The sequence below is a fragment of the Zea mays genome, chromosome 8, assembly GCF_902167145.1.
Source record: "Zea mays cultivar B73 chromosome 8, Zm-B73-REFERENCE-NAM-5.0, whole genome shotgun sequence".
NCBI classification, from domain to species: domain Eukaryota; kingdom Viridiplantae; phylum Streptophyta; class Magnoliopsida; order Poales; family Poaceae; genus Zea; species Zea mays.
Window position 1 is genome coordinate 2200294 of NC_050103.1, and position 10268 is coordinate 2210561.

Genomic DNA, 10268 nt, shown 5'->3' on the forward strand with positions numbered 1-10268 from the left:
AAATAGGATATTGTTGTGCTACGTTTGCCGCTTGGCTTAGATGGAGGCTAGATGCTAGCAGGCTATATTGTAAACCAGTCACTAATAAGACCTGCTAACTCAATATTAGTCCATGTTGATGTTGGTGATGGAGCTCTTAGAGCATCTCCAACAACGTGACCTATAAAAATTCCTTATAATTTAAAAATAAGTAAATTTTATAGAATTTAGGGCACCAACAAAACACCCCGCTCCAACAGTAAAGCCTCAAATCTAGATTATAGGGCAGCCCACTACGGTGTAGTATATTTGAGGCACTTGAGAGGGTGCCCTATAGTTTTTTGACAAAATTTGTTGAATTGAGGCACTGTTGGAGTGGTTTTCCTGTGTAGAGCCCTATATTTCGATTTGAGGCATTAGTTTGAGGCATTGTTGGAGATGCTCTTATGCATTTATCTATGCCTCAACAAAGTTCACTGTTATGCACATTTTTAATTAATATTTTAGTTATTTTTGTAGTCTATATTTTGTTTGAGGTGGTTTTATCTGTTATTTCTAGAGTTTACCAGGAAACTTAAATTAACAATCAAATTCCACTTTTTTTATGCAATCTTGTGTCTTGTCACACATTGTTGATATATGTTATTGCCAATGGTTTGATAGGTTAGACTGCATTTGATGAGTCTAGATTATAACATTATCTCCAATATTTTGATGTGTTGTGATCCGTGTGGTATGATTTGTTGTAAGTTGTAACTGTGGTCGAAGCTGAAAAGAAACAAAGAAAATTTGAAGAGAAATAAAGGACATGACGTTGATTTGAAAGAATTTTTTTTGCAAAGAGCTGCTAACAGAAGAAAACTCAAGAGCACACTCATGACAATATCCATACGGATCCCTCCACAACTAAAGAGGGTTAGATGCAGTTGGTGGTCTACGAAGGTCGATCTAAATATACAAGTGGCAGTGGGGCCTAAATATGCTTCAACTATTTCAATCATTTGAGTTCGTTTTATGATGCACTTGATGAATGAAATATTTGGACACTCAAATAAATTATGCATTGCTTTGCAAAGGAGAAAGCAAAGTATTGTAAATGCAATGGATCTTTTTGGGTTCACTAAGGTGGAACTTAGTGTTTTGAGAGAAGATGATGGATGGAACAAATTTCTTGAAAAGGTCAATTCTTTTTGTGAGAAGCACAAAGTTAAAGTGGTTGATATGGATGTGAGTTCACTAAGGTGGAACTTAGTGTTTTGAGAGAAGATGATGGATGGAACAAATTTCTTGAAAAGGTCAATTTTTTGTGAGAAGCACAAAGTTAAAGTGGTTGATATGGATGGAAAGTATATGTTGATACATAGGGTAAGAATTATTGAATGGTTGTTTGGTTATATTTATTGAAAGAGAATTCTTCTTGCAAGCCAAGGATGGACACATTATCTCTTGTTTTCAAAATATCAAGGATCGAAAACTTGTCTTATAATATAAGCTTTCTTATCATTTAGATATTTATTATCCTTTATATATTTTAAATATTGGCTCTTATCAATAATAATGATGAATTTCAATTTTTGATCAATTTTATGCTCATCTAAGACTTGTTTTTGTTTGATACATATCATGTGTATGATATAAAATTGTTGCTATGTAATATATTACAATATTATATGTACTAATAATTAGAATTTATACGACATTATATACTAATTTTTTATCTCTTAGTAATTTTGAATATCTATCCTTTAAATCATGGCCTCACCACTAGCATTCTGAACTAGATTCACTGTAAAAAATGTAAAATCTCAACTAAATGAGTATAATAACAAAATAGATATATGAAAAATCTATATATTCTTCTAGTAAAATTTAGAATCACCTTCTATCTCATATTTTTAGATTCCTACAGTTTATGTTACCAAGCTATTATATTCTTACAAAATCTATAGTTAACAACTATTTCAAACAAACATATTTTTAATTTTATTTAACCGTCAGCTTGCAACCGTTTTCTTATAGGTCACAATTAAAATTAGATTTTTAGAAATCTACTGCTGACTATAGTGGTGTAAGATGCATGGAGGAAACTAAAGAAGGCGAGATGCTATTTCGTAGGAGAAAAGACGAAGGCTACTAAAAACATGTAAACCGTGAGAAAAGATGAATGCGAGATGCTATATTTTTAAAACATTTTTGTAAATTAACCATGATAAAGTTGTAAATCGTGTTTAAGGTGGTATTTGGCACAACTCAGCTTCACAAAAATCAACCCAGCTTCGTAAACTTCAGAGCAGCTTTATTTTAAGATTTTGTAAATTAACCATGACGAGAGTTGGCTCGGGTAGTGCGAAACGGTGGGTGATGGGGAATATGACCGCGGCATGCGGTTGCGAGGATGTTAAGCTAGCCCGCATGGCGAGGGAGTTACTTATCTTCCCTTACTCGCATAACATCCCCGATGTTATTGCTGCAGCAATGGATCCGAAGGGGAAGGCCTCCGCTCTGGTATACGGGGTGGTGAACCTGGCTGACCGATCGAGGAAATGGAAGGTCCAGGCGTCCGAGGTTTCCACCCCCGCAAAAAGTCTAAACAGGCTAAAACTGATGTCGGGAGCGGAGGCGACTGACAAAGGCGTTGTGCCTCTGCCTATCAAAGACTATGTCCTCGATAATGTGGAAATACTTACGAAGTCACCCCTGATGGTGCCACCACTAAGTGAATTTTTTTAAGAGTGTAGTCTGCTGGAGTTGCGTTTGGTGCCACGGGATCCTTGGGTGTCTCCGCATTGGGAACCTAGGCGTGGGAGGTTGTGCACTCAGTCGTCGTTGCGCCTCAAGAGGTTGATGTCTTAAAGATCAACGAAGGGGCTTTGAAGGAGGCCGTGCGCACACCTTCGCTCGGTGAGGGCTCTTGAAGCATAATTTGCTGCTTTTCGGTTGCGCTCCAGGCTAATAGTGTGTTTTCATGTTGCTCGAGGTGTCGACTGCTGCTGGGTCATGCTGCCGAGCCTTCATCCGACGCTGTTGACGTTGTTGAGAAGGTGTAACTTTTTTCTGATGGGGGTCCTTTTGGTTTGAACACTTGTCGGGTCTGATGTTGTGTTTGGAATAATGCTTTTGCGCAGGTTCCTCTCTGGGGGCCTGCGCAAAGCGACTCTGAAGTCCTTTTGATCAAGGAGGAAGACCCATTGGACGATGTTTTGTGTGTTACTCCTTTAGCTTGCTGGAGTCCGTCGGTGTAGCATCCCAAAAATTCAAATCTTAAAATTTTCTCAAACTCGCTCTAAATTCAAAATGAATTTCAAATTTCATTTCAAAATGTTTGTTTGAGAGTTGATATCAACAAATAAAGTATAGTGGTCTATATTCTCTCTAAAAATCCTCCTCAAAATATCCTACAAATATTTCTCCAGTGATCCCCCTCAAATTCTTCCAGAAATACCGCCCAGATATTTCCTGAGTAATCCCCTTCAAGTTCTTTCCAGAAATACTGTCCAAATATTCCACCGATATATCTCCAAGTATTTTTCTCTTGAGAAATACCTTCAGAATCATTTTTCAAGTCCCTATAAATATTTTCTTCATAACTTTCCTCATGTTCATACGTATACGTATGCCTCCAGTGTCATACGGTGAGCTCTACAAGCTAATCTCACTTATACAAGACAAATACATACTAATCTCCCACTAATCCTCTCATCCTCTCACTAATCCTCTCATCCCTTCCCCTAATCCCTCACCATGGCTATAAATAGAGGGGCAAGGGCCTCCTCTCATCCCACCCCAGGCCATTTCATGGCAACTCTCTTCCCCCCCCCCACACACACCCACTCCATGTTCCACACAAGCACACACTAGCACAAGGATCGTTCGGTCGTTCTTCGATCGTTCGTCCCCCTGTTCTTAGTTTGTTCGTTCGTTCGTCCGATCGTTTGATCGTTCGTCCGATCGTTCATGGTTCGTTCGTCCGTTCGTCCGATCGTTCGATCGTTCGTCCGTTCGTTCGTCCAAATAATCTTTTTCCTGCCATTATGCTGCCAAAATTCTGATCGTTCGTTCGTTCGATCATTCGATCGTTCATCGTTCGTTCATAGTTCCTATTCATCGTTCATCGTTCGTTCATAGTCCCTATTCATCGTTCTTCGAGATAATCTTTGTCCTGCCGTTATGCTGCCGAAATTCCGATCGTTTCGTTCGTCCGATCATTCGATCGTTCGTCCGATCGTTCGTCCAAATGATCTTTTCCCTGCCGTTATGCTGCCGAAATTCTGATCGTTCGTTCGTTCGATCATTCGATCGTTCATCGTTCGTTCATAGTTCCTATTCATCGTCCATCGTTCGTTCATAGTCCATATTCATCGTTCTTCCAGATAATCTTTGTCTTGCCGTTATGCTGCCGAAATTCCGATCGTTCGTTCGTCCGTTCGTTCATCGTTCATCACTATTCATCGTTCGTTCATACGAACTATTCACCATCACTATTCACCATCACTATTCATCGGTACTATTTATCGTTGCTATTCACTGTTACTATTCATCATCGTTACTATTCATCGATGGTATCTATAATAACTTTTCGTCGTTACTATTCATCGTTACTATTCATCGATCATCCGATTGCCCCAAATTTCAACTACTCGTCCATCATGCTGTCCAGTCCACCTAAGACCAGCTAGACCCATATTCCAGTCATACGAACTCCGGTGACTATGATTTTCCTTCCAGTAGGGAACCTCCCATCTGGTCACCCATCCTAGGTTTCTCCAAGTTGAGCATGCTTAACTTTGAGATTCCTTTGAACCAGGCTTCCAAACTCAGATTCCAATAATTCTTGTTTCTAAATTATTATCAAACTATTCCCTATCCAACCATGTCATCCCTTAAGCCTGGTCCATATTCCAGAAAACTCCCAAAATACTCTTGTCCCATATTCTGCCTATAACCCTCCTGTTCATACTAAGTCGGACGATTCATTCGTCACTATTCTCACCAACAGTGAACTTCACTGTGCTACACCACATACACTCAGCTATAAATACACCTAGCTACCCTCTCCCTCTCCACACACATTCAACACCCTCAGCCAAGGCAAACACCCCATCCACTCAGTTACCCCGCTCTGCCGGCTACACGCATAGTGTCGCTTCGCCTCCAGTCCACCCTCCTGTTATCAGAGCGTTCATGCTGTCTCGTGGAGGCCAGATCTGCAAGTCTACGCCAGGCAGTGGAGCTAGAAGCCAGTTCCACGAGCTCCCCTTCCCCCTTCGTCGGATAAGCACGACAAGCTCACTGGATCCCTTTGATGCATAAATTACCTATGATTTTTCAACCACAACCCTCAGCCTGTTATTTTATGCATGATATGATTTTGAGACAAGTTATTATGGCCACCCAAACCGCTTGCCGCAATCAATCCTTAATATATTTGTTACAAATGATTTGAGAAAAGGTGTGAGTTTTCCAAAAGAAAATGCTTTTCAAAATGTGTATGATGAAGGGTTTTCACCCTTATCACCTTTGAGTAGGGATGATCAGGGACTCCCTGGTTTAGGGGAGGGCCTAAGGGATGGCTCAGCTGGTTTAGGCGTGAGCAGAAGGATTGTCCCCTCTTATAAGGACCGGTTTGTCATCTTTCACTACCCGTACTCATGATAACTACAACCACTCGAGACTGTGTGGGCAGTCACTCAATCTGAACTCGTACGGTCCAACCCCAGGGTTATGAAGGCTGGGGAGCACCGGGAGGATAAGGAGGGGGAATGTTTTGTCCGGTTTGGACATGGTGGTGGCCTGACTCCTTCCGGTATAACCGTTAAGGTTAGGACGTGCGGGGAAAGAAAGAGATTCATATTTGGATCTCATTGATCATGAGATCGCAGAGCCGGATTAGTGGGTAAAGTGTACCCCTCTGCGCAGAGTTCAAACCTATTCGAATAGTCTGTGTCCACAGGAATGGACGAGTCTGGTGTGGTATGGCAATTAGTGTTTTGTTTTCAAAAAAGAGGTGCATTTGAGAAAAGTGGTTTTTAAAAGGTCCGGCGGTTGAGTCGTGAGCTATGGTGGATGGGAAGTCCAGTAGCTGTTTTTGAAAATGAAAACCATTGGGAAACTGCTGAGATACCTGGACGATTTAGTCTAGGGGATTTTGTTCTATACTGAAAAACTTCCTGCTCCTTTTGGAGAGGATGCGCTTTACAAAAATACAAAATGTTTTTCAAAACAACCCTGCATAAAATATTGTTGTTTCTGCAAAATATCCTGAGCTCCACATATTCCATGCATTATATCTGATTTCCCCATTCCGCGGGTGAAGGTGGGCTGCTGAGTACGTTTGTACTCACCCTTGCTTATTTGTTGTTTTTCAGAAAAAGGAGATCGGGTAAGAGTTACGATTGTTCCAAACCTTGCCTGTGGCTGTTGGACCGCTGATTTGCTTCGCTGCGTATATCAGGCTGCTTCAGCCCCACTCTCATGATATGTCCCGAGTTGTGGACCAACTCTTAAAGTTCATCGCCACCTTTATAGGTTTGTCTCGTTTAAGCAGATCTGGAATCATCTGATGTATAAATGTGTTTACTAGCCTTCTGGGACTAGTAATTGTATCACATTTGAGTCCCAGAGGATTGGGAACGCTTCAGGTGGTATCGGAGCTATTAGGTTGGCCGCAGGACGTAACCCTTAGCCTGATCCAAAAGTTTTTGAGTCCAAACTATTTTCTTAAAAAAATTCTTGCTCTCATTCCTTCATTTCAAAAATGCTTCCCCCTTTCCTTCTCTTAGAAGTCAGATGGAGGTCCGTTGCCAAACCAGCTTTTGCCAGAATGAAGATGGTTTCCCCATGTTGTTGAGAGCATGCATAGTCTGCCTCGGAATCAGGAGCCAGCCAGAGTATGATGGTCATGAATTCGTCGAGCATGGCACAGAGAAGTGTGTCATGACTGTATACATTGGATCCAGTCCGCACCATGTGGAATGGAGTGTCACTGCTGCTGGGCATAGATTCAAAGACACCTGCCAAGTCGTCGCTCGCAAGGCATTGAGGACCCTGTGTCAGATCTATGAAGAAGAAGTGGCCGACACCCCGCTCAGATTCTTTCCGCCCTTTCAGAGAAACCGTCCAGTTTGGATGGCCAGGATGCGTGCATTGGAAGGGAAGCAGCTGCTTGAGGATGACCCCACAGTCGTGCACCTCACTGCATACCTGCTCACCCTGGATGCGCAGTATGATTTCTTGGCTCGGCACCACCGTCAGATGATTGCCCGAGCAGAAGATGCAGAGAAACGCAACCATCAGCTCCATGTGGATCTCACTACAGCTCAAGCCCGTGCAACTGCCTTGGAAAGTCGTGAAGCTATTGCTGTTGAAGCCCTGAAGCAAGCCAAGGATGAGCACGTCCAGAAGTTGATGAAGGCCTACTTGGTAACCCATAACCAACGTAGAGCCTTGCGGATCCAAGAGCCCGCTTCATCCAACCCAGTTCAATCCGTGAGAGTTGAAGATCCCCAGATTCTTGAAGGTCACCCGGTCTCTATCAAAGGAGAGAAGAAGACTTGGGAACTGCCGGAAGGAGCCATAGTCTTGGAAGGAATTCCAGTCTTCCCTCAGGCTATGGATAAGCAAGAGCACCCTGAATCCTCCCAAGATCCCTCGCCAGAGTTGTTTGAGCCCCTCACCATGAAGAAGATTCCAGCACCATCCCTTGAAGTCAAGGAAGAAGCTGCAAGCACCCCGCCAGCACCACCGCCCTCTAAGGAGCTACAAGAGCCAGTCCCGTTGGAAGAAGAGTTTGACCCCGTGCTGCCATCTCAGTCGCTGCCAGAAGAAGTCATCAACATCAGCTCCCTGTTGACCCATCCAGGAGATGTCTTAGATTGAAGTTGTGTGCAAGCCTTGCCAAAAGAGAAGTTGCCTGGTCTAAAGTTAGTATGCCCAGTCCTCTGCATGCATTGGGTAGTGAAGTTTTTCTTCACTTTGGCTAGAGCCCTGCATGTATGAGAGGTAATCGTGTAGTCCCGTGCTTTGCAAAACTCTAATTGTGTGGCCCCCTAGGGCATTTCAAAATGAATTTCGCTTGATGTTTTCTCCCCTTTTGAGTGCATATGTGATCCTTTAACGTTAGTGCTCATAAGTCCTATTTAGCATACTTCTCAGTTCAGGAGCCGAGCAATAATAGTTATGCTTAGCCCCCGAATATGAGTAGTTCGTGCTTTGGAAAAACTCTATCCTTCCCTTATTCAAAACATTTGATTTGTTTATGCTTATCATTGCCGAGCTTGTGTGTTTTCTTTCTTTTTAAGAAAGGTTTTCTCTAAAAACATAGATCACAAATTAGAGCTAATCCTCACCTTATGCTTCCATTCTCATCTTAACCCATCTCAAGAGAAAAGCACCTCACCCAAGAAGATACCGGGAAGCTTACCCTTGAAGCCTGGAATAAGCTACAGATGAAACCAGTCCAACCGCTCAGTCAAAAGGTCCGACCGTGAGAATCAAAGCACTGCCCCTGAGTCAAAGTAAACAGGAAAAGAGGACAGAAGGAGTTATTACCATACAGAGAGGCAAAGATTCTTGGAACCAGAGACCACAAACATCAGGGTCATTGACCCCACCACTCACCCATGCCCCCCGCATGCGTGCCCGCCTCCATGCGCACTAGCACCGCCGCCCATGCCCCCTTTGCAGCGCACTACCACCGCCCACACCCCCATTTGCAGCGCACCCACCGCCACCATCGTCGCCGGCAACAGGCCCCCCATCCCCTTGTCGCACCTGCTGCCTCGTGTCACCTGCTCCATCACTACCACTCCACATCCCCCTGAGCACCACCGCTCACCTATAACCCCCCCCCCCACCAGCTCCCTCAACTCCCATCTCGCTCAAAGCAAAGCACACTCCAGATAAAATCCCCTCTGCCAAATCGCAAGCAAATCCATTTTCCACTCCATCGCCCCTAAGATCACAATGCTTGGTGATTCTTGGGTTGAAGACTGTTGTACATGGTTCATAGTCTTTGGTTTCCTCCAATGTGTGATGGTAATACTCTTTGATAGAATCCTCCAGTGGGAAGAGCAAAGAGAAAGAAAGAGGCAGTGAAAAGTGAAAAGTGATAAGAGAAAAGAAGATAGTGAAGAGAAGATAAGAAGAAGGGTCTCCCAGAATCAACCCTATGTCAGTCATTTCTCCGCAGCCTGCTCAAGCAGCAACAGCAGAAGAAGGCCCCGTAACACCCTTGTTATGTGGTACTTCAAGGAGTTCAAATCCCCAAGATTCAAGAGTTCTACCCTCATTCTTTTTAAGTGGGGTAGTGTTCCAGTAAGGTTCCTGCTATGGAGAAAAAGAAGAAGGCCTGTAGCAAGCTTGTGGAGGACCAGATCATCAAAGCATATAAGTTTCTGGATGAGAAGTGGTCACCCAAGTTTTGTTGATGAAGAACCAGAAGACCAATCAAGGAAGGAATCCATGTGGGAGTTCGCAAGAGAAAGGTTTGTGTGTTGGCATCGATGCTTCCTCAATAAGCTAGCTGCCAAGCGAAAGCTGAAGCCTGAAGATGATCTTTGAGTAGCCAGAATCAGCATTTGCAATCAGCAACCAGATGCTCCTCAAAGGCCGGATTTTGTTGAAGTTCCATCTCCTCGAAGAGTCTGCAAAGTGAAGATATGTAGTTGAAGTAAAGCTATACCCATAACCCTTCTAAGCCGAATCTCGAGGACGAGATTCATTTTAAGTGGGGTAGATTTGTAGCATCCCAAAAATTCAAATCTTAAAATTTTCTCAAACTCGCTCTAAATTCAAAATGAATTTCAAATTTCATTTCAAAATGTTTGTTTGAGAGTTGATATCAACAAATAAAGTATAGTGGTCTATATTCTCTCTAAAAATCCTCCTCAAAATATCCTACAAATATTTCCCCAGTGATCCCCCTCAAATTCTTCCAGAAATACCGCCCAGATATTTCCCGAGTAATCCCCTTCAAGTTCTTTCCAGAAATACTGTCCAAATATTCCACCGATATATCTCCAAGTATTTTCCTCTTGAGAAATACCTTCAGAATCATTTTTCAAGTCCCTATAAATATTTTCTTCATAACTTTCCTCATGCTCATACGTATACGTATGCCTCCAGTGTCATACGGTGAGCTCTACAAGCTAATCTCAATTATACAAGACAAATACATACTAATCTCCCACTAATCCTCTCATCCTCCCACTAATCCTCTCATCCCTCCCCCTAATCCCCCACCATGGCTATAAATAGAGGGGCAAGGGCCTCCTCTCATCCCACCCCAAGCC